The sequence below is a fragment of the Mesoplodon bidens genome, assembly GCF_964165515.1.
Source record: "Mesoplodon bidens genome assembly, chromosome: 4".
Lineage (NCBI taxonomy): Eukaryota > Metazoa > Chordata > Mammalia > Artiodactyla > Ziphiidae > Mesoplodon > Mesoplodon bidens.
This window is the reverse complement of record NC_138160.1, coordinates 122,800,006-122,824,850: the sequence shown is the minus strand read 5'-3', so window position 1 is coordinate 122,824,850 and position 24,845 is coordinate 122,800,006.

The following is a 24,845-nucleotide window of genomic DNA, read 5'->3' as shown; positions in this document are numbered from 1 at the left end:
ATATAAAATATATATTAATGGAGAAAAATGTTATCATTGAGAATCAGAGAGGTAAAGCAACTTGTCCCAAATCACCCAGGGCATGAATATCTTAGAGTTTGGGGTTCCAGTATTCCAGATACAATTAGAAATAAGGATATTAGTCAGCTAATTAAGTCAAATAGACAAAACAAATAGTAATTAGTCCAATTATCTGAATTTTGGCTTGACGTTATGAAAGTCTGGCTCAGAAATTATACTGTTCGTTTTTCCAGGAACAGTTTTCTTTGATTTTGGCTTGGGTTATCTGGCTTATTGCCTTGGTTTCTCAGCAGTGACTACCATAGTATGGTTCACACAAGCATTTCATAAATATAGATTGAGGGAGGAAGGAAGGGATAAAGGGAGAGAGAGAGGGAAGAGGAGGGTGGGTCTTTGTAAGCAAACCCACTTGAAATACCCACCAGAGTTGAGGTCCAAGCCAAATGACTGCAGATCAGTCTCACCATTTTCCATCTCTTTCACCACTTTAGAAAGCTCATTCAATTTTTTTATCCTCTAGCCCCAAAATGGAGCTCACAGTACTGGCCCTATTCTCCTTACGTCGTCTCCTTATGACGATCCAATGAGACATGTTCCCAGAGGTATTTATACACATAAACACATTGCTTCACGTGGGGTTTTGCTGTTTCCTGTAGACCTAACAGAAGCTCTTCCCTCCTGGGAAGCTGCAACTCTGCAGGACTCTTTGGAACTATGGTCACACCTGGCAAGGCTTTAGGGATCGAACTGAATAAGAAACTCAATCCTGTGTAAATTCTCTAGGCCTTGTATTTGCAACTGTAAAAATCCAGAAACACCATTTCCAGCTTCATGTTGTATTAATAATATTCTTTCAGCCTCCAAACAATTCAGTCACTCTGAAGAGATTTAAGATACTTCTGCTCAATCACTCAAAGTCAGACGTGGCCTCCCTGACACTAAACAAAACAAGACACACTTCCAAAAACCAAAACCATGTTTGAACTCAAGTATCTGATTTGACAGTTTGGAGGGTAATAATTAGGTAGATGAATGCCTTGATTGTCTACTTCATCTTATATATGTGTTTGAGTACCCACACTATAGTTATAAGTATAAACCATGGAGATTTTTCTCCTATATCTGATTTTTTTTAATCCTGAATTTCTGTAATACTTGCAAACAAGAATGTTTGGCCCTTAGCACTTTTCCATTTAGTTTAAAAACCTCAGGAGTAGCTTAATAAATATTAAGTCTATGTGGTTCTCATATGTTTATGGGCAAGTTATCACAATAGGATTTCTAGTTTCTATTTATGAAAAATCTCTTGAAATTGCCCTTTGAACCTTCACTCAGAGCTTATGGAATTAATGACAGTTTGTTTGTTTTTGTTTTTTGTTTTTTTTGTGGTACACGGGCCTCTCACTGTTGTGGCCTCTCCCATTGCGGAGCACAGGCTCCGGTCGCGCAGGCTCAGCGGCCATGGCTCACGGGCCCAGCCGCTCCGTGGCATGTGGGATCTTCCCGGACTGGGGCACGAACCCGTGTCCCCTGCATCCGCAGGCGGACTCTCAACCACTGCGCCACCAGGGAAGGCCCAGCAGTTTGTTTTTAATCTGCAAACTGAAGCACTGAACCAACAAAAGTCATGGGTTGGCTGAATTTAGGTTTTCTCAACTCCGATTTTCGATGTCAAGTAACATCCACCAATTTGCCAAGGGCCTTAGTACTGCTGTCTGCAGGTTAATTATATGCTTCCTAAGCCCTGAAGCCCCTGGGGAATCTGATTATAAGAAACAGCGTCTCTCAAACTATCCCCACCAGGAGGACCGATAACCAAGAGTGAACTCCATACACCTCCGGGACTTGGGGACATAGACCAGAGCAACTCAGGGTGAATATACATTTAAAGACTATATTTTATCATATGAATCTGGGAATTTTGCACATATAACTGGAGTTGAATACAGAGCTACCCGTATATACTTGAATCCATCCATTTGTCTCCGTCTCCAGGGCTGCCACTCTAGTCCAAGCCCTCCTCTAGAGGGCAGCAGTGGTCTCCCAATGGGTCTCCTCACACCACCCTGCCCTCCTGCATTCCAAGGTCCACTCAGCAGCCAAAGTGATCTCTGAACTCTCAAATCTAATTATGTCACTTCCCTAGTTTAAGAAAAAAAATATTCTCACAACTCGTAGAAGTAAGGCCAAAGACCTCAGCATCAGCCCTCCCTGCCTCTGGGGTTTCATCACAGAGCGCTCTCCTCTGCTTTCTGTGCGTCAGCCTCCAACTCCTGTGCAACTGTTACTCCTGCTCTCTGGAATGCTTCCCCCTCTTCTTCTCCAACACAGAAAGTGGTAGGGTAGTGGTTAAGAATACTGGTTCTGGGAAATAACAGGTAGGGTTGTACTGAGGAGTCAATGAGTTACTACATGAAAAGTCTTAGAACAAAGCCCGGCACATACTGAACACTCCATAAGTGATGGATATTATTTACTGGCCGTTATTCATCCCCAGCTCTCAGCTCACAGAGCACTTCCCCAGGGAGGCCTTCTCCAGTTCCCTCAGAGGATGTCAGCACCACCTGTTATTCATAACTTCCTGCCCTTCCATATTTATAGGACTTGTCTCAATTTGTAGTTATATATGTACATGATTATTTGATTAATTTATGTCTCTTCTCTTCTGCTAGACTGTAAGCTTGATGAGGACAGGAACCATGTCTATTTTGTTTATTACCTATTCCAAATAGGTAACTCAGCGCCTAGAGAATATGGGCGGTCTCTATATTTTTAGCAAGGGATGTTGAAGGAATGCAAGGATGTATGGATGGATAAATTTATGTAGTAAAGTATGAAACTGATTAAGATAAAGCACCAAAAAGATGATTAGAGATCTAAATACAAAACAGATCATTCTGTGGAATGATCTGTTTTGTATTTAGACAGATCATTTCTCTGTGGAAATAGAGATGAGTGTTGGGTGGTAACATATTACCAATTATTTATTTTTTATTTTTTTGTGGTAGGCGGGCCTCTCACCACTGTGGCCTCTCCCGTTGCGGAGCACAGGCTTAGCAGCCATGGCTCACGGGCCCAGCCGCTCCGAGGCATGTGGGATCTTCCCGTACCGGGGCACGAACCCGCGTCACCTGCATCGGCAGGCAGACTCTCAACCACTGCACCACCAGGGAAGCCCTATTACCAATTATTTAAAAGAAGGAGAGTTATCTGAGATTTGTTTAACAAATATTTACTTCCTGCAGAAGGTAGCACTCGGGCTGAACCTCATAGGGCGGGTAGGGTTGCAGGAAGAGGATGGTTCTAGCGAGGCCTCACGTGGTAACGCTAAAGAGCGTAGACCTGGTTTGAATTCCAGCCCCACCACTCGCTGCTAGTTGACAGGGAGCATGCTACTTTATGTCCCTCTATTCCATTTTTGTTCTGTAAAATAGGGTAACAATCGTGTATCCTCACAAGGATATTTTGAGGCTTATGTGAATTTTGAATGTGAAATGTTCTGCTCAGTGCCTGAAGCATAGTGATAGGAAGCTGCCATGCTGGACTCGATCTGAAAATAGCCAAGGGAGCAGCACAGTGTGTGCTCTGTGTTGCAAGGGGCAAGAGGGATTGAAAGTGAATCACGGCCCTGCAGAAAATCTGCTTCTGCTCCTGCAAGATTGGACATAGAGTGGCCATATATTACAGGGACATGTAGCTCCATCTACCTGGTACCTAATCCTGTTTCCTCCTTTCACCCCCTGTTATGAACTCCAGGTCCTTAGGGACTCAGCTGATATTTTCACTGTTGACAAAACTGACTTCCTAATTACTTAAATCACTTGAATTACTATAAGTTGATTTCTTTCAAATATGTATACTTCTAGAGACACCACTAATTGTCTCTTAATAAAACAAAATCCTAAAACAGTCTCATTGTTCTTTCTCCCCCTAGGCCCTGCCAAAAAGAATGGGGAACATGTACTTTTCAAATCACCTCATGTCTCCTTGATTTCCTCATTCACCAGACAAAATTTAATAATGAACCCAGCACCATTCACAGGGAAGGGAGAAAATTTCCCATACCAGTCCTCAGGAAAAGAGACAGGAGGCTGATTGCAGGGTGAAAATTTAATAGCTGCCTGACGTTGTAAGGAAAAGACAGGCTGAACCATCTGAGCAGTTGTGAGCTTAGGAAGTGGGTGATTGTGTTATCCCTGCTGAAAAGGGACCTCAAGCCAGGTTTTTACTCTTGTGTTCAACGTGTGTGGGCTGCAAAGACCACACAGATGACAGATGACACGGAAGGGTCTGCTTCTCCATGAAGGCAATAAATAAGTTTTTTGCTTGGTGATAATATAAGTTGAATGATTATAGCTGGTGGACAGAATTAGTTTTAAGCTTGATGGCTGTGGGCAGTGAGACTTCCTTAATATAGAGAGACATTAAATTATACTTGAAATTATCCCATGAGACTATCTTTACTTGTGAGCATACAGTTTCCTCCATAAAATTCAGATGATTTCAGATCCTTAGTGATTCTATGCCTGAGAGACTAACATTATTCACGAAACTACTTTTCTCTGGCTAAGAACAGATAATTCCAGTAACTGTGTAGCTTAACTCATTTATGTCATTTAATTTTGCAATAATCCTTTTACTGACGTCACCTCAGTAGGAAGTAGTGGAGGCAGGATTCAAACCCAGGTCGTTTGGATGCCTAAACTTCTCCTGCCACAGTATTGTCTTCCCAATTCAGGGTATTTCAAAGAGCACAAAGGCCTTTGATGTCCAGAAGTTTCTACCATTTTCCAAAAGTCCATTTAAAAAATTAAAAAGGCATACCTATGAATGTAATTTATGCCTGGTATTTCCACAGTAAATTTTAGTTTAAAGAGTTACCCATTCATTATACTATTTAATCCTCAGAATAACCTGGAAGGTAAATATTATTTTTTCTTATTTTACAGACAGAATACTGAGGCTGGGAGGGGTCAGGGAACCCATCTTGGGTCCCATAGGCAGTAAGTGGTAATCAGGCCCGGATTCAAACCCAGTTTCTGTGTCTCCACAGCCCTCTCTGCCTTGGCCTTATCATTAGTTCTCAGACCTCGAAGGAAAGCTTCTTTATTTTCTCTGCCTTTCCTGTCTTGCCACACAGTCTTTGTGTTCCTTTATGCTTCCTGATGAAAGATCCAAGTGCAAGCAGGCAAGTGCTCGATGCCGCAAGCCTGTGATTCTGGACAATCTGATGCAATCATCTTTCTGACTGTATCCTCAAGGAATAAATCACAGGAGAGAGAGCTGCTGGGGTTTTTTGTTTTGTTTTAAACAATAATAGATATTCAAGTTGCTATCAGTGTTTGAGATTTCTAATCAGCCAGAGCTGTCTACTCTATAATATATGCTGACCTTCTAGGCTGATAAGCCTGCATAATTATTGACTTCTGCAGAAGTTGGTATTGGCATATTATTTTGGGGACGTAGTTCTGACAACATCGGGAACAGCAAGTATGATAAATCATTACAGGGCAGGCTGGCTGTGAGAATGTTACTTTCAATTGTACCAGGCAAATGGCAGATGAGTTTATATCAAGGCTAGAAGTAAATTTAGGTCCTTTCCACATGTTCAATCCCAATCGAACCAAAATGGAAATTTTTGTTTCCATCAGTTAGAGGAACCAGTCTCTAAGGGGTTTATTTGCCATGTCTGTGACAGCATTTGTGCCAACAAAAGCTGATGTATATCACCCATTTAAATGAAAGTGTATAGTCCTGGTTTTATTTAGTGAGACCTGTCATCATACTAGAAAGTTAAAAATCAATCGGCTGTTTCTTTTTGTATGTTATGGCAAACCAAGATAGCTCCCCCAATTTTTTTTAGAATTATTTAACCTATAAATGATTGACCATTACTTAGCATGGTGTCTGATATTAGTTCATTTATTTAAGAATAATTATTGAGTTTTACCTACTATATGGTAAGTACTGTGCTAGCACTCGGTATACAGCTAAGTATAGTAGAGGTGATACCCCTGCCCTCATAGGGCTTACATTCTAGAGAGAAAGACAGAGAAGTAAATTAGCAAAATAGAACATGTCCTTAAATGCCCAGGGAAGGCCTCTATGAAGAGGCAGTATTTGATGCTGCACTGAAGGATGAAGGGATGTGATGACACGGGGAAGAGCCTGCCAGGCAGAGGATGGAGCAAGTGCCCCAAAGCAGGAGGTGCTGGCTTGTTTGAGGAGCAGAAAGGAGGCTGAAGTAGCTGCCAGGCGGTTAGCAAGTGTATGAGGATGGCATGGGGTACGGGTGAGAAAGAATGGGAGGGGTGAGTTCAGGAAGGTGGACAGGCACCAAATCATGTGGAGCCTTGCATGTTTCAACTCAGTCAGGTATGTGTACCTTTATCCACTTCTTCTACTTCCCCTGAACACTAAGGAGGCACTACTGGCTCCTTCATGTTTCCTTGGGTCTTCTCAGAAATAAGTGGTGTTCTATAGAGTAAAGCACAGGTAGTTCTGGTATAGAAGGACTTCAGGACACCAGGAGTAAAGTCCATCTTGAATTTTGGAAGGAACCTCAACTCTCATAGATGTTTTCTCATGAAGAAAACGACTCTGGAAGTTTTGTTTGTTTTGTTTTCCTGTCATTTGACAGAGAAAGGACCCTTCCTTTTGAGTAATGTAACAGATTAGCATAGAAATAAAACAGTTATAGACACATATTGTTTGACTTGGTGCTACAGTGATGGTAGCCCTTCCAACATGAGAAAAAATTACAAATACGATATATTGGATTTGGCAATATTGAGTTTTATGAAATCTCTATAGTTGAATAAAATGGTAAAAATCCAGAAAACCCTGGGGCAGAGGTGAGCATTCATGGTGAGCCCCTTAACTCTTCTCCTGGACAATTCCTACTCATCCTTCAGATCTTAGCTCAGCCAGCAGTTGCTTCTCAGAGAACAGAGAAGGTTACCATGTTGCCAGCGGACAGTGAATATCAGACAACAAAGGACAGTGATCTCTGAGAGAAGGAAGCACATGAAGTGAGTCCTACAATTCTGCCAGCTTACTGTCTAGAGTTTCCAAGCAGCAGCACAGGAAGAGGAACCCAGATAAAGCCCAGGGGTCTCCCTGAATCAAGATGTTGTTGAGAGTCCGGGGAGAACAAGGTGGCTAGAATTCAGAAGAGGAGAGAGCTGCACTGAAGGAGTTCCCCAGAGATATGCAGAGGTTCCCCCTTAAGAAGTACTCAGCACAGGACTGGCCGGCACATGTGTGTGAGGAATCTACCTGAGCATGGAGAAAGAATCAACCAAAAGGATTAGAGGAATAGTATTTGGGACTCACACAGGGCCAAGTATAGTGGCTGTGCCTTTCAGCTAGATTGGAAAACCTCCTGATTCGTCAGTCATTGGGCAGAGCACTCCGAAGATCTGGCCTTAGAAATGGTGAACCTCTAGGCTGATCACTGCTCTCATGTCACCTAACAAATCCTGAAAGCAAAAACCCAAGAGGATCAAACTGTTTCCACATTTGTGATTCAGAACAAAACTCTGCAATATTTACAGGAATACAAAACTATTCAGCACCCAAGTTAAAATTCAGAATGTCTTGCAATGAATAAAAAAAATTACTAGACAAGCAAAGAAGCAGGAAAATACTACATATGATGAGGAGAAAAAACAATCAGTTACAACCCACCCTGAATTAGCAAACAGGGATTTTAAAAGTTACTATAACTATATTCCATATTTTCAAAAGAAGTAAGTGGAGTCAAAGAAGATATAAAAAAGACTATACCCTAATTTTTTGAAAATTGAGCTTTTAGAAATGAAAAGCACCATGTTTTAGATGAAAAATACCTTATAATGGCAGATTAGACTTTAAATAAAAAAAGATTCATGAACTTAAAGACACAGCATAGAAACAATACAAAATGAAGCAAAGAGGATTTTCTTTTAATGAAAAGAGCATCTGTGAGCTGTGGAACAACTGCAAGCAGCCTAATATTTGTGTGTTTGGAGTCCATAAAGGAAACAGGGGAGGACAGAAAAAAAATATTTAAAGAAATAATGGCCAAAATTTTTCCAAATTTGATAAAACTAAAAATTCACAGATCTAAAAAACTCAAAGGAAAATATACTAATTTGACATCATAGTCAAATTGCTAAAAACCAATAATTAAAAAAGAAAATTCTAAGCAGCCAAGGAAAAAAAAAAAAGACACGATACATGGAGAAGAGCCAAATTAAAAATGTCAACAGCTTTCTTGTTGTATACCTTGCAAGCAAGAAGACAGTGGAGAGCCATCTTTAAAGTACTGAAAATATTGTTAACCTAGAAACCTATACAAGGGGAAATAATTTTCAAACATAAAGGCAAAAATTGAAAGAATTTATCACCAGCAGACCTGACCTCCCAGAAATATTATTGGAAGTCCTTCAGGAAGAAAAGAAATACTAGGTGAACTGTGTGCAAAGGAATGAAGAGCATTGGAACTGGAATGATGACCTAAACAAATTGAGAAAGATATGCTGCTCATGGGTTGGAAGACTTAATATTTTTTAAGAAGTCCACTCTCCTCAAATAGATCTATGGATTCAATGCATCCAAACAAAATCCCAGCAGGCCTTTTTATTGAAATTGACAGGCTGAGTCTAAAATTTATATGGAAAGGAAAAGAACCTCTAAATAACCAACATAAGACTACAGTAATCAAGGCAGTGTGGTAGTGGTATAAAGATAGACATACAGATCATTGGAATAGAACAGCGTCCAGAAATAGACCCACATATATATGGACAACGAATTTTCGACACAGGTGTAATGGTGATTCAGTAGAGAAAGTGTAATCTTTTCAACAATAGTACTGGGTCAGTTGGACATCATATGCAAGAAGGAAAGGAAGGAAGGGAGGGAGGGTGAGCAGGGGGAAGGAAGGAAAGGAGGGAAACACTTAAATTCATACCTTACACCATAAACAAAAATTAACTCAAAATGGATCATACCTAAATATAAAACCTAAAGTTATAAAACTTCTGGGAAAAAACATGGAAGAAAATCTTTGTGATTTGAGTTAGGCAAAGACTTCTTAGATAAGACACCAAAATTACAATACATAAAAAAAAGCAGTTGATAAACTGGACATTGTCAAAGTTAAAACTTTTTCTCTTAAAAAATACTATAAGGTAATGAGAAGAGAAGTCACAGACTGGGAGAAAATATTTGCAAGTCATTTATCGAATAAAGTACTCACATCCAGGATAAAGAACTCTGAAAACTCAATAATAAGATAAACAACCAAATTTTTTAAATTAGCAAAATATTTGAACAGCTGTCTCACCAAAGAAGATAACAGATGGCAACTAAAGCATATTAAAATATGTTCAACATCACTAGTCATTAAAGAAATGCAATTTAAAATACAGTACGATATGACTACATACTACCAGGATGGCTAAAATTAAAAAGACTGGCTATAAGAAGTCTTAATGGGGGTATGAGAAAACCAGCACTCTCATACTCTCTGGTATGAATGTAAAATGGTACAACCACTTTGAAAAATGTTTTGACAGTAACCTTAAACATATACCTGCCATGTGATTAGCGATACCACACCAGGATATTTACTGAAGAGAAAGAAAGCATATGTCTATACAAAAACTTGAACATCAGTGTTCATAGTAGCTTTATTTATAATAGCCCAAAACTGGAAACAGGTCAACTGTCCATCAAAGGTGAAGAGATAAACAAACTGTGATATATTCATATAATGGAATACTACACAGCTATAAAAAGGAATGCACTATTGCCACGTACAACAATGTGGCTGAATCTCAAAATAAATATCAAGTGAAAGCAGTCAGAAACAAACAAATAAAATGAGTGCACACTGTATTATTCCATTTATATAAACCTCTCAAAAGTGCAAACTAACCTCTAGTGACAGAAAGAAGGTCAGTGCTTACCTGGGGGTCAGGTGTGGACAAGAAGATTTGAGGGGAAGGGATCACAACTGGTCACAAGGAAACTTTTGGAGTGAGGGAAATATTAGCTTGACTGTGGTAATGGTCTCATGAGTGTATATGCTTGTCAAATCTTTTCAAATTATACCCTTTAAGTATACAATTTGTTTTATGTCAATTATTTCTCAGTAAAGCTGTTAAAAATATTCTGTTGCCTGAGGGCTGTTCTTTCTTTAATATAAGGCAGATTAGCTCGGGTTAGAGTGGTGTTAAAGGCACACCAGCAGAGGATACTTTCACCTTGAAGCACAAAGAATAATTAAAAACGAGAATTCAAAAGGGAATCACTTTTGCCTCATGTGATTCATTCAATGTTATTAAATGCTCTGTCCATGGATCACTTTAAACCATCTCATATATCAGCAGGTGGTAAACATCCACCCTATGCTTTGGGAAACACTGGACCAGGAAAAACATTGTAGGAGTATAGAAACTATTATCAGGTGACGTTATTTAATAAACTTTGAACTGAAACTGGAAATCTACAGGCTTGCTTTTAATCTTGATGCAACAATGACTCTAGACCAACCCTGCTTAAGCAAGGAACCAGGATACCCTTCCAGGTTCCCACTAAGCCACTGAGTGATTATGACTTCTTAGAGTTTCTTCATACCCCGAAATTCTGCAGATTTTAACAGCCCATTGGTCTTCCCCAAACAAGATGGATGAAATGCCTGTCTTCAATGTACGATCTACAGTAAAAAGTAAAATGTGAAAATAAGTTTCCAAGAGCAGTAGAGAAAGCGTAAGAGAGTCAGGAGAAGGGAATTACTGTGAGCAGTGCTCTAACAAAATTATAATGGCCAAATCTTCTCCCAGTCTGTGGCTTCCTTCAAATATATATGTTGTGCATGGATTCAAAATCAAATCATGATGTCAGCCAGTGGGATTTATTCCAGCTGTAAGAGGAAGTGGTCTCCCCAAGCATAGAAAGCTAGCACTCTTCAAAAGATGACTTGAAAGCAAGAGTCGTAACACTCTTGGGATACCACAGGTCAGCATAAATGAGGAAATTAGTCAAGGTTGAGAAGCTGCAAAATGAGGCAAGTACTACGGAAGATTTATTTGAGCTATGCTTGCCTGATACAGAGAGAAAATTTCATATGTCATTGTATTGGTTTTCTGTTACTGCTGTAACAATTTACCACAAACTTAGTCGCTTAAAACAACAGAAATTTATTATCTCACAATTTTTAAGGTTAGAAATCTAACATGGGTCTCAGGCTAAAATCTGGATATCAGTAGGGCTGTGTTCCCTTCTGGAGGCTCTAGGGTAGGGCCTCGATTTCAGAAGGTGTCTTTTCTGGCTTCTAGAGACAGCCTGCGTTCCTTGGCTCAAAGCCAGCGAGAGTGACTTGAGTCCTCCTCGTGTTGTATCACTCTGACCTTCTCTTCTGTTGTCATCTCCCTTTGCCTCTCTCTTCTGCCTCCCTCTTCCACTTTTAAGGATCATCTTCTTAAATTTATTTTATTGAAGTATAGTTGATTTATAATGTGTTAGTTTCTGCTGTACAGCAAAGTGATTCAGTGATACATATATATATATATATATATATATATACACATTCTTTTTCATATTCATTTCCATTATGGTTTATCACAGGATATTGAATATAGTTCACTGTGCTATATAGTTGTTGTTTAGCCACTCTATATATAATAGTTTGCATCCGCTATTCCCAATTCCCAATCCATCCCTCCCCCACCCTCCTTAAGGACCTTTGTGATTACATCGGGCCCACCCCGCTAATCCAGAAAAATGTCCCCATTTCAAGATCCTTAATCACAAGCACAAAGTCCCTTTTGCTGTGTAAGGTAATATATTCACAGGTTCCTGGGATTAGGAGGTGAATATTTTTGGGGGCGTGCACTTTATTCTAACATAGTCATTGAGTCACTGGTATGTGTGGAAACCATTGTCTGTATGGGGACAGGAGCAATTCTAACTCTAGAGAATAATTCTTGGCGCAGGAACAGAAAGCAGGTCCCTTTGTGGTGTCCCACAAAAAAGGGCAAGAATATCAGACAAGTGGGAGAGAATTTCTGATGGGGAGAGCTCAGATTTGAATTATGCAGGAAAATCATGAAAGAAACAAGGGGTGGAACTTAGCAATGAGAAAGAAAAGGAAGAGAAGGCTGCCTTGGTGAGCATGCTTTTTCAAGATCTTTTATCTCCATGATTTCTAGATGAGGACAGCAAGGTTGAGAGGCTGCCTTACAGCTGATTTAAGGATGGATTCTGGCCAAGTTTGCTCACAGGTCTGTGCTGAAAATCCACCCCCTCCCCAGTATCACCACTTTCCCTAATTCATCAGTGAAATATGCACCTTATTCCTTACTCAACGTTTAGGCTTTGGGTCTGTGAAAAATACATGTCCCCTCTGGATGTGGTAGAGCTCTGAGCTGTCATCATTGTTAGAGGAAGGAGGTCTTTCACTCTCCTCTAACTCCCTGTTGAATTTCCACCAGCCCCTGGCTCTAGGGAGGAGGAGTTACAAATCTCTCCAGATTCCAGAACTTGGGCCACATTTATTAGCTAGTGGGGTCAATATGATTTCAAAAGTTATACACAGATGAATAGCTTTCCTTCTTCTATGCAGAATGTATAAGCTGAGTCAGACACCCTTTAAGGTCTCACTTCCTCAAATGAGCCTAAACACATCTTCACATCAACTTCCCATGTCAGGACTCCAATAGGAATGGAGTATGATCCAAAGGTCTGAGTCACATCTTCTGTCTCAGCTTAACCAGGAAACCATTTGTAGTTTATCACCTGTAACTCTGTGCTTTCCTACCCTCCTCTTTGAAACTCTTCTAGGAAACCAACTCTGAATACACACACACACATATACACACACACACACGCACATAGCTGAATCCTGAAACACTAAGTATCAGTGAGACCCTGGACAAGGGGCAAGTTCTTAAGCTTTCGGTGGTTTAGTTTTCTCACCTATAACATTGAGATACTATGATGTTTATCTCATGTGATTGTCATGAGAATTAAATTAGTTCATATATGAAAGGTGCTTAGAACAGTCCAAGACACATTAGCAAGCACTCAATAAACATTTTTTAATATGTTAGAGACTCTTCCTTTCTGCTGCCTTAATTCCCTTCTCTGTCACTCTGCTGACACATTTTCTGTGTCATTATCTTAGTCATTACCTGCTTAGACATCTCTCCTTCATGAAGCTGCAGTTTCCTTGAGGACAGGAACTGTGTCATGTCTGTCCTTTTATCCCTAGCATTGAGTACAGTGCCTGACACACAGGCATATAATGAATATGAATGAATAAATAAGTCATGAAGTGAGAAATATAAGATCTGAACAGACTAAGTATAACCTTTAATGCTATAGGAAAAAAAAGAATGAGAGGAAATATACCCAATTGTTAACAGTGCATATCCCTGTAGGGTTGAAATGATAGATAATGTGTTTTCTTCTTTCAACTTCTCTGTTTTTCTTATAATGAGGGTGTAGATAGGGACAGAGTGGACACACAGCAGTGCATACAAAGGACTGAGCCCTGCTCTAACCAGAGAGGTTCAGGGATTATGTTAGTGAAGATGTCCTAACAGCTAACAGATGAACTTGGAAATTTTGGCACTTAATAGAATAGAAATGTATTTCTTACACACACGTTGAAGGGGATGTGTATGTCTGTGTGTGCACATGTGTGTACCCCATTCAGGGACCCATCCCCTTGGAGGTTCTGCCATCAACATATGGTTGCCAGGTTACCCTAGTATCTACGTCTGGCCAGGAGACTGAGGAAGGGAGAGCAGATGGAGGTTCATATCGGAGGCTACACATCGTGCACTTCAGTTCTGCCTACATTCCCCTGGTCCAAATTCAGTAACAGTGCCCCACCCAGCAATGGAGGCTGGTAAATGTAGTCTAGTTATGTGTCCCAGTGGAAAGGAAATGGGTCTGGTGAACAGGCAGTGGGTGAGTTAGCTTGCCACCCCTGCATTCCTTCCAACCCAGCCTGTTGACTCAACTTCCTAACTACTTCCTAACTGGCCTCCCCATCCTCTGTCTCTCCCTTTCAATTTATCTTCTACAGTGCTACCAAAGTGACTTCTCTAAAATAAATATTTGGCTTGTCATTTGCCTTACTTAGCTCCCTGTCATCTACTGAATAAAATTCAAATCTCTGTAAGATAAATCTTTCGGTCCATAAACTCAAGTATACAAGTAATATTTCTGTCTATGATTGAATTTAACTTCAGTGTTGAGCTCCCATCCTGCCAGCTAATATAAGCTTAACCTTCATTCAGAATATCCCCCCCCCTTATCTACGGTAGAGCCTAAGAGTTTGGGGGTATCACAATGCCAAAGCCTTAAGTAGGCATAAGATCCTCAGCGGTTGTCTCGGAGGGGTTTTCTGAAAGAAGCCAAGAACATCTCCTATCCTTAGAATACTCCAGAAAACCATCTTGAGTATCTCATTAAAATAGTCTTTGAAAGGAAACAAAACAAGCCCAGCAGTACTGAAAAACAAACAAGCAAACAAAGTAAAATAGGAAAATTAGAAGTCACTGTCATGGTAGGGGTGGGGGAACCATTTAAAAAATTAATGGCAGAAGGGGAAATCTCTTGTGCACCTATCTTAATAAAAGAATAGAAAAGCAACTGGAGATAAGGAATCTAGTATAGTAGCCAGCTAGCTAGTTTACAGTGCGAATGAATGGTAGCATGTGTTTTAATGCTTTTAACTGGTATTTTAATTTATCTCTAAGCACCATATTTACATATTATATATCTCCATTCAAACCTAAAATAAAACTTTCACTTTAATTTTTACTGGCCTGCAAAATAATTTCAATAAACATTATAGAGATATATCTGCTTTACTGACTTATAGTCAAATGTATGAAGGAAAGGGATGTGTCCAGATAGAGAAATGATAAAACATTATATCTGGAAGGAACCTTTATCCTATATATGGACAATCTGGGGTCTGTAGAAGCAATGGGTACCCAAGATCATGCAGCTAATAAGTGACAAGTTGGGGCCCGGATCCAGACACCACACCTGCTTTCAGCTGGAACAGTGTGGATAGTTGAGGAAACTGGAGTGTTTCAATGAGAGTTTCAGAAGGTAGAAGCCTTCAGAGCTGATGGGAAAGTGGATGTCAAGGCATAAAGCAACAATCAGCAGCTGAAGGTTTCCTTGTCCTTCACCTTCTTCTAGACAGAATCAGGACTCACTTCTAGGGCTCTAAATCTCCCCAGAACTAACGTTGCTTCTTGCCCACACTTATGGACCTAGGTTCACCATGCACATTCCCCCTCCTCTGGTAAGCACCTCTGTGCGGCCTTTGCAGAATGACCCCTCCCCAGTGTGTGCAGTCTTGGGGGTGGTCTTTTCTTGTGTCTGATGTTCCTTGGATGAGGAGAGTCCAAGTGATCCATAGGCCAAACAGAGTCCCTCTCATGGCAATTTGAATCTCAATCAGAATGACACAAAGATGAAAAAACAGTTGGAGCCAATCATCCAGTGATATACCCTGAAGAGATTGTCCATCCATGCCTGCTCCCAAGATACCCAGTGCATCCCTAGTTCCCGTCTTTCTGAGAACTGGCTATTGAGCTTTTCCTTCAATCTCAGATCCTTCCAATAAACTCCTTTCTTTGCCTAAGTTTGTTAGAATTGCCTTTGGTTACTTGCAAATAACCTGAATTGATAAAACCTAAAGTGGGCAGTCTTACTGATCAGCCTCCACTTAACTGACTTTTTATTAACCCCATGGATTAACTAGCGTCTCAGCATCCTGATAACTGATATCTAATATGCCCTACTCTAGGATATCCACATACTGCATTTGAGTTCTGTACTTAACAAGCATCATCCTATTCATGGCAATTATGCATATTGTTACAGTTTGGTAACATAATTAAGTATACATGAACTAATGAAATGAAAAGGGAAAAATGGTGTTTATTCTTGTGAAAAATGAGTTGAGTTCTTTGGAGCCTTGTTAAAGTTAAGCAACTTAAAAATGCTGTTATAAATTAGGTGTGTGTGAGAAGACAATCAGAAAATGGTACCAAATTATAAAATTCTAGGAGTTTTTAAGTTGCATTGCTTCTCAGCGATTTTAAGTTCTTGTTCCAATTTAAGCAAATCAAAACTGGAGATCACAGAGAGTTCCTAGTGGGTGATACAATCAGCAGACCAAAAATCAAAGAAAAGGCTTTGGCCCTATGAAAAATGGGGAAATCAATGAACGTTTTTGTGTGCTAAGTTAAAATACTTAAGGGATACAGTCGTCCCTTGGTGTCCACAGGGGATTGGTTCCAGGAGCCCTCACAGATACAAAATCTGCAGATGCTCAAGTCCCTCCCATAAAATGACGTAGTACAGTCGGCCCTCTGGTATCCATGGGTTCTGCATCTGCAGCTTCCTCCCCCACAGATACAGAGGGTCTACTGTATACCATTAATTATGATTTTTTGGTTTAACTATATTTTTTCAATTTAATTAAGTGATCAAATTGAATAGGAGGTCTTTGTATACAGAAACCAAGAGGGAACCACATACTATAATTAATCAAGTGTTAGTACTCAGTGGTACTGGCCTGTCTTGAATTTAGGGATCCTTCCCACAAGTTTTTGCCTCTCAAAAGATAAGAGTGGCAAAATATATGAGGGGTCATCTAGTTCACATCTTCTCTTTACTGCTGTGAAAATTGGGGCCCAGAGACGGGAAGTGACTGCTGAATCATCCAGTGGTTGATGGCAAGGTTGAGACTATGACCCAGGTCGCCTTAATGCATGAGCTCATCCTGCATCACAGAAATTTGGTGCAAAGGATTTTATCCATTTATTTATTCCCTTGTAGCTAGAGCTCTAATACAAAAAGGAATTATTATAAGAAGACAATGTGAAATAAATTATCAGGTCGTTTTAGAAATAGTAACCACTCAGAAAGATATGAAGCTCATTATTCAGAAGTGAAGGAAATGGGAATGAATTACTCTGGGAACACTGAATTAATTGCAGTTAACTTACCTGCAAGCTTTTTAACTATCTGAATACTGATGATGGGCCATGCTATCCCTGGTCTGCTTTCTTCTGTGTCACAGAAGTTCCTGCATCCCCATCTCACTTACCTGATGCAATTCTGTAGCAAGAAAGCTACATTTTACAGTCACTGACCAGACCAGCAAGGTCTTTTCCTTAATTATCCCAGAAATAAAGATGTCCTTTTCACTAAACTAGATGTGAGCATGAAGGTTAGTGGTCAGTTAGGTCAAAAAAGTAGGATTGGCTGATCTACTTTTCACCGACTCAGTTGACTGCATTTTGGGCAGAATTGACAAGATTGAATGATGGTGTGGTGTTGGGTAGTCAAGGACAAAGAAAGTTTATTTCACGCCTATTCTAGACACCATGTTGGCCTCCAGTGGGGTCAATACTCCTTTCCAATCTCCCCTCCTCCTCCCCCTCCTATGAAGATAGTTGCCAGATTTTACTTCACTTCCTTCACAAAGGAAAGACAATGCTGCTCAAAACCCAAGATTTGAGGACAGACTGCCAGAGTGAAGACAGGAAGGAGTCTGCCACTTTGCTTAGTTTGACTTCCCCGGACTCTCCAGCAATCTAGATCAGACAGGAGTTACAAAGTCCAATACTACAGAGCTAGTCAGTTAATATATGTAGTGAGGTGGACAGACTGGGCTGCGGAACTCTGTATAAACTGGAAAGTCCATAATTCATCAGAGGGGCAGCCATGGTGTGGCTCCAACCTCCTGGAGGCATGTGGGCATCCCAGTCAGCTAGATCTGCTAACTTAATTCTTTTATTGGAGTAGAGTTGATTTACAATGTTGTATTAGGTTCAGGTGTACAGCACAGTGATTTTATATATATATATATATATATATACATATATATATATATATATATACACACACATGTAGAGAGAGAGAGAAAGAGAAAGAATATATATATTCTTTTTCAGATCCTTTTCCATTATAGGTTATTACAAGATATTGAATATAGTTCCCTGTGCTATACAGTAGGACCTTGCTTATATATTTTATGTACAGTAGTGTGTATCTGTTAATTCCAAACTCCTAATTTATACCTCCCCCACCCCCTTTCCCCTTTGGTGACCATAGATTTGTTTTCTATTTCTGTGAGTCTATTTCTGTTTTGTAAATAAGTTCATTTGTATCAGTTTTTAGATTACACATTTAAGTGATATCATATATTTGTCTGTCTGGCTTACCTCACTTACATACTTCATAATCTCTAGGTCCGTCTGTGTTGCTGCAAATGGCACTATTTCATTCTTTTCAATGGCTGAATAGTATTCCATTCTCTCTCTCTCTCTCTCTCTCTCTCTGTCTGTCTCTGTCTGTCTCTATATGTCTGTCTGTCTGTCTGTCTGTCTGTCTGTCTCTCTCTCTCTCTCTATATATATATATATATGTATATATACCACATCTTCTTTATCCATTCATCTGTTGATGGACATTTAGAGGGACATTTAGATTTCCATGTCTTAGCTATTATAAATAGCGCTACTATGAACACTGGGGTGTATGTATGTTTTCCAATTAGAGCTTTCATCTTTTCCAGATATATGCCCAGGAGTGGGATTGCAGGATCATATGGTAACTCTATTTTTAGTTTTTTAAGGAACCTCCATATTGTTTTCCATAGTGGCTGCACCAACTTACACTCGTACCAACAGTTAGGAGGGTTCCCTTTTCTCCATATCCTCTCCAGCATTTATTATTTGTAGACTTTGGATGATGGCCATTCTGGGCTGGATCTGCTAACTTTCTAAGAGAGCTAGAAGTCTAATTGTTTCATGTAAAAATCTCTTTATATAAAAATTAGTTGAAATTTTAAACACTGTTGAAGCTAAATAAAACATATCTTTGAGCCAGCTACAGTCCGTGGGCTTCCAATGGGCAAATCCTTGCTTCCCTAGGTCTCTCTTACTGGTAGGTGTGCTTCAGACCTGCCAGCTCCACATGGAAATGGTAAAATTGAGGAAATAAGGCCTTGAATTTTGGAGAAAAAGGTGAAGCTTCAGCCTGCTGAGTTTTAGACCACTTGAACCAATCTAGGATCAGTGAAAAGAATCCTTCCTTTGACCCAGCCTAGCTGGGTTGATCAAGTTCAACATTAGGATCTGGGGCCAAAATGTCAGTATGGTAAAAAGTACCTATTTTCTAGACTAATTTTCTTGTTCTCTATTGATGAATTTCCCCCATGGTCCTCTGGGAGAGTGGTATGGCAAGAATCCCATGCGCTGGATATCTTTCTTTCCTTTAATTATTTGCAGGTAATCCTGTTACACCCCCCAAAGCCTCCTTTGTATGTGTGTGGATGAGGAGAGTAGGCAGAAGATGAGGCTCAACATATCCTGATAAGCCACATGAATCAAATGAACTATACTGTCCATTTCATTGACTCTATATAGACATATCAAAAATTTTGGAAGGCCCCTCTGTAGCTCACTGTTACGGCTGCAGTAATCTTATGTAACAAAAAAATATTCTATGTATTTTCCACCTCTAGTGTTTCAGGTATCAAGCATTCCTGTAAATAAGTAGAATCCAATAGGACTAATTGTTCATTATAGAAAGATCAAAATACTTTACATAGCCTTTGGTTCCAAAGACTTCTTCAGGTAATTAAAAAATGCCATATTTTGGCATTTGGTCTATCTTATTACCTCAGTACTTGGTTAATAATTTTTTAACTGAAAATCATCTCAATGAATGAAACTACAGTATGTTAGCTGAATCCACCAAATAGTCTGATAGTCATCATTAACAGTGTGAGAAGTCACAGGCTCTATTGTGTTAACCATTGAATACTTTTGTGCAACTCTCTATACTAATATGAGTAAGAGACTAATTGATCCACTTCTTCGGAAAGTACTCAACAAACCATCAGGAAAATATCTTTGGGCAAGATCAGCTACGTTGATAAAGTAAATTCAGTCGTGCTTCCTTTGTTTTCTGGACCTGTCTCCCTTGTGGTGGAAAGGGAGGGTTAGGCAGGTTCTTCTCTAAAAATACTTTTCTCGCCCCTCCCAACACTGTGAAGTGGGCTGGACTCTGGACTCCAGTGTCTGGGTTTGAGTCCTTGCTCTACCCTTCACTCGCTGAGTGCCATTGGATAAGTCCTTCTTTAGGCATCCATTTTCTCATCTGTTAAATGGGAATAATAATATGACCAATCGCACTGTGTGTGTAAGGATTAAATGTGAGTGTAAGGATAACACCTGTGCTTGGATACGTGTTTGTTATGTAATAAGCACCCAAAAAATGTTAACTAATAATATCCCAACACTAAAGTAAGTGCAGGTCCAAATGAAGAGGCCACTGGCCCATTGAGAAGGAGCGCCCTGCATTCTCTTCCTAGCTCACAGTTAGCCAACTCTGACCCTGAGTAAGTCAGTCTTTCAAGGCCCCTGATTCTGCATCTGTAAGTAATGAGTAGGTTGAACTGGTATTGTTGATTCTCAACAACTGCTAACTTATAATTTGCCAGAGGTGAGATTTGAGAGCTCCTGGCGATGCTAAAGAGTGTATTTCTATTTAGATTAGCTAACCACACCTCTAGGATGTGGATTAAAATGAATAGATCCATCACATCGTCTAGGATGGAGAATTTAAAAGTCAAAAATTGCAGACAATATAATACTTTTTGTATTTCAATAGAGGGAAACATTTCCCTAGGCAGGAAAAATGTGGGAGAAACACTTGGGCCATTCGCTCCCTCCTCCTCCCCCTCCCCCTTCCCTACCCTCCCCCTCCTCCTCCCTGAGCAGTTGAGTGAGTGGGAGCCTGGGGCTCAGCATTCTTTCTATAGGGAGCAGCTACACCTCCACACACATGTGCTGAGGGGACTGTCTGACAAGAGGCCGGCAGCTGTCCCCCTCCACCCTGGCCGGGTGGCAGGGCTTCTTCCATTCAGAGAGAAAAGTGTTAGTGGTTGCAGATCCATGCTCTGTTCCAGCTCAACTTTCAGTAAAAGCTGGCATTTTAACCTCAAACTATCTCATTTCCAGTGATATATTTCTCAATGAGATCTGAACCCAGAGAAGGAAGTGAGCTGTTAGTTATGTGGGCCCCAAAGTCCCAATAAATATCTTGGGATCTATTTGAATTACTTAGAAGAAAAATGTTCAAGCTCAGTATGCCTTATTTATACGACGATGCAATTCCCTAGCCAGGCCAGACCACAAGGATCCAAAATTTTCAAGGACCTATATACAGACTTTCCTGGTTAAAAGGGTGCAAGTCTTAGGACTCCAGCTGCCTGGCCACTGTCTTCTGAGCCAAACCTCCCTGGTTGCGGACTTTTTCCTTGGAATGTGACTGCCTCTCCAGTTCCACCCTGCCTCTAAAAGGTTCTCTGTTCCAGCTCTGAAATCCTGAGGAACTATCCATCTTGCTCTTATTTAAACATTCTAGCCCAGAAATAACTTGCAGAATGAAAGGGAGTCTTATGTCAGCTCTGCTTAGGCTGTAGCACATGGCTACGAGCATTTTCTCTGCTCTCTTTTCCATACTCCCTATACAGCACTAATCAGGAAAAAGCGCTCTCCTTCTTGACTTCACATGCCAGAGTTTGTTTGAATATCCCAAAGTATTCCAGCAGCTGAAGCAATTGCACACATCATTGCCAGAGTGACTGTATTTTGTATCCTTTCACTTTTTCTGCTGGTCGTTGCAAGTGAGTCATGATGGATTTAAATTTTCTTATAAGGAATCTATTAAGCTGTCCAGATAATAAAAGTAAAACCAGCATTTGTTTCCCTATGAGACAAATTAATGTCTAGCCTCCCATTGTGTATAATAGCCATACCTAATAACCAGTGGGATGCATTTAACCAGGGATGATGCACTGGGCTGTGGAATTTAGGTTCCATCTGACTCAGGTATCTGAGAGTAATGAAGATATATATCTTTGAACTACAGTTGATGGGCTCTGCCAGGCATCCATTGATTCTACAAATGGTTTCTTTTCCAGATTGTAAAAAACCTGATAAGCCATTTCCTCTAATTACCACAGCTCTTCAGGCAGAGCTGGGATGGCTCCTGTATTGATCCACTCCACTCTCAGCCCTCACTCCAGCCCTAGGCAAGACAGAGTTTCCTTTAAAACATTTCAAAACACTCCAAATCATTCTTGTGAAATCCAGAGAAGTGCAATTCTTTCCCCTGGATTTTTTTATTTTTCATAACCCTCAGTCTCTTGCTTTAGCTGTGCAAAAGGAGGATTGTTAGATGTGGAAAGTTAGAGAAGTGGGTGTCTACCTCCCATGTCATTGAGTTTTAAAACAGGGAGATCACAGTCTACTTTGAGAATTGCACACTCCTGAGAATCCCAGCTAAAGTGGCAGGTGAGACAAATAGGAATAATGTGTGAGTACAGAAATAATCTCGAGTTGTTTTATGTTTAGAGAGTATTCTAACATTTATCCTAAAGTATGAAAAATAATAAATCACCACAGATGGATTGCAATTTTAAAATAGTTTCTCCTGCTGCAGCTGGATTGACACTGTCTTTTAAGGTCTGTGCCACTGAGCAGAATGCTACCAGAAAAGCCATGTCTAGACTGAATCAAGGTGTAACCAAACAGCTTCCAAGGTACAGAGAGGAGAGGGAAGCCTCAGCTCATCTTCCAGGTGCTCTGGCACCTAAAGCCCCTCAAGGGATTCAGTGACAGGATACAAGTACCTGGAGGGTAAACTCTGAAATACTTTTCATGAAAAAAACAACATTTACAGAGGTTAATACAACAAATACTGATGCACCCACGACTCAAAATGAGCAATGTTTTGCCATAGTTACTTCAAGATCTTTTTTATTTAAAGAAATAAACACACACATTACAGAGAAAGCTGACACCTACTCTGCAGGTGTCAAACATATTTACCTTGTTCCAATCTCAGAAGCAACTCTCATCCTAAATATGGAATTTGTCTAACCCAGCCTTTTCAACTTTTACTGTGTGTCTGTCTACATATATCCAAAAATGCTATATAGCATTACCATGCTCACCATTTTTCATTTAAATAAACAGCATCAAAATGTAACTTGCTTTTTCTCATTCAGCAGTGTTTTTAAGATCTGTCCATGCTGACATATGAAGACATTCCTCATTTATTTTAGCTGTTGCACAACATTCCATCTTTATCAATATATCACAATTTATTAATCCCCATCCTCTTACAGATGGACATTTGAGTCAATTCCAATTTTTTGTTATTAAAAACATTGCTGCAAAGAACATTCTTTGGCATGTCTCCCTGTTGCACATGTGTAAAAGTTTCACTAGGATATAAACCCAGAAGTGGAATGGAGGGTAATAGGCCATGGGCATTTTCAACTGTGCTTGATATCGCCTAGTCACTTTCCAAAGTAATTACACCAGTTGGCACCCCTACCACTGATTATGAGTTTCCTTTTCCCCACTAACACTTGATGTTAGCAAACTTCTTAAATTCTGCCAATTTTATGATTATGAAATATCATCTGGTTATTTTAACTCCCTGGATATTAGTAAGATTGGGCATCTCTTCATATGCTTATTGACCATTTGGATTTCTTTTTCTGTGAGATTTCTACTGGTATCTTCTGCCCATTATTCTGTATGGTTGTTTGTCTTTATCTTTTGATTTGTAGGAGTTCCTTACCTAGGCTGCTTACCAATCCTTCTTCTTAAAACATATGTTGCATCTAGAAGCTCCGCCATGCCTTGACAGTTAATTTAGATTAATTATAGAGATTCATTTACTCAGGCCTTTTTTGGAGCACCAAAGGTTAATCTAAAGAATCTGTGCAATAGTTATCATAAGAAGTTTCTTGGTCTGGGCATAAGGTGCTCAGGAGACCAATAACTGATGGGGAAAAGGGTAGAACCTAGAGGTTTGATGAAAAGGCTTTGGAAGACAATTGTGTCATCTCAGGGGTACACAGTTATGACCTAACTAGAAGAGGTTTCTCAGGAAATGATTAGAATTTTAGCATCATCACCACTCAAACATTTCTAATGCTCTTAGAATTGCTCAAGCTTTGGAACCAGATACTTATATTCTATTTTTAACATTTACATTGGTAACTTCTCCCTTAAAGGCAGAGAGGCTACCCACTGACCTGCCACAGTGACCACTGTAAATGGTATTCCACCTGAAATTTGCTGCTGCACAATGAGAATGCCAGGTTTTCCTAAGCAATGTCATCATTAAAGTTGTTAGACTGAGTATCAGAAGTATCATTTTACAAAAGCTGTATTTTTAGGAATTTTCTATGGTCTTTTTTTATTGGTAGGAGGGGTCTTTCTACTTAAAATTATAGGAAGGCAATTCAACAACAATTAAATTTAACAAATACTTATTAAATAAATAGACAGGGCCCCCCTATACCCCTGAATAGAGGAGGAGGGTATTGAAGGCAAACATAGAAAGCAGAAGAATAAGGAACTCACCATTAGCAACTGCTCCACCACTGTGGATGGAAAGCTTTCCAAGCAGCCATTTGGGGGAAGTTAAGGATAATTAAGACTCCATTAAAGGAAAGACCCAGAGTGGCTGGCATCTCCTGGATGTGACAGAGCTCTTCCAAGACACTGAACAGCAGTAAAGAGACCAGAAAACAGATACCTCAAGTATAGGGAGTGAAAGCTGGGCAAAGTGGTAGAATAGAAAGGTGACTACTGGTTCCACTTCCTCACCAAAAACAGGGAAGAAATGGTTCAGAGATAAAGTGGTTCCTTTGGATCTACCCACAGCCCTAAATCTTTCCGCGTTCCCAAGGAGCTAGGGGA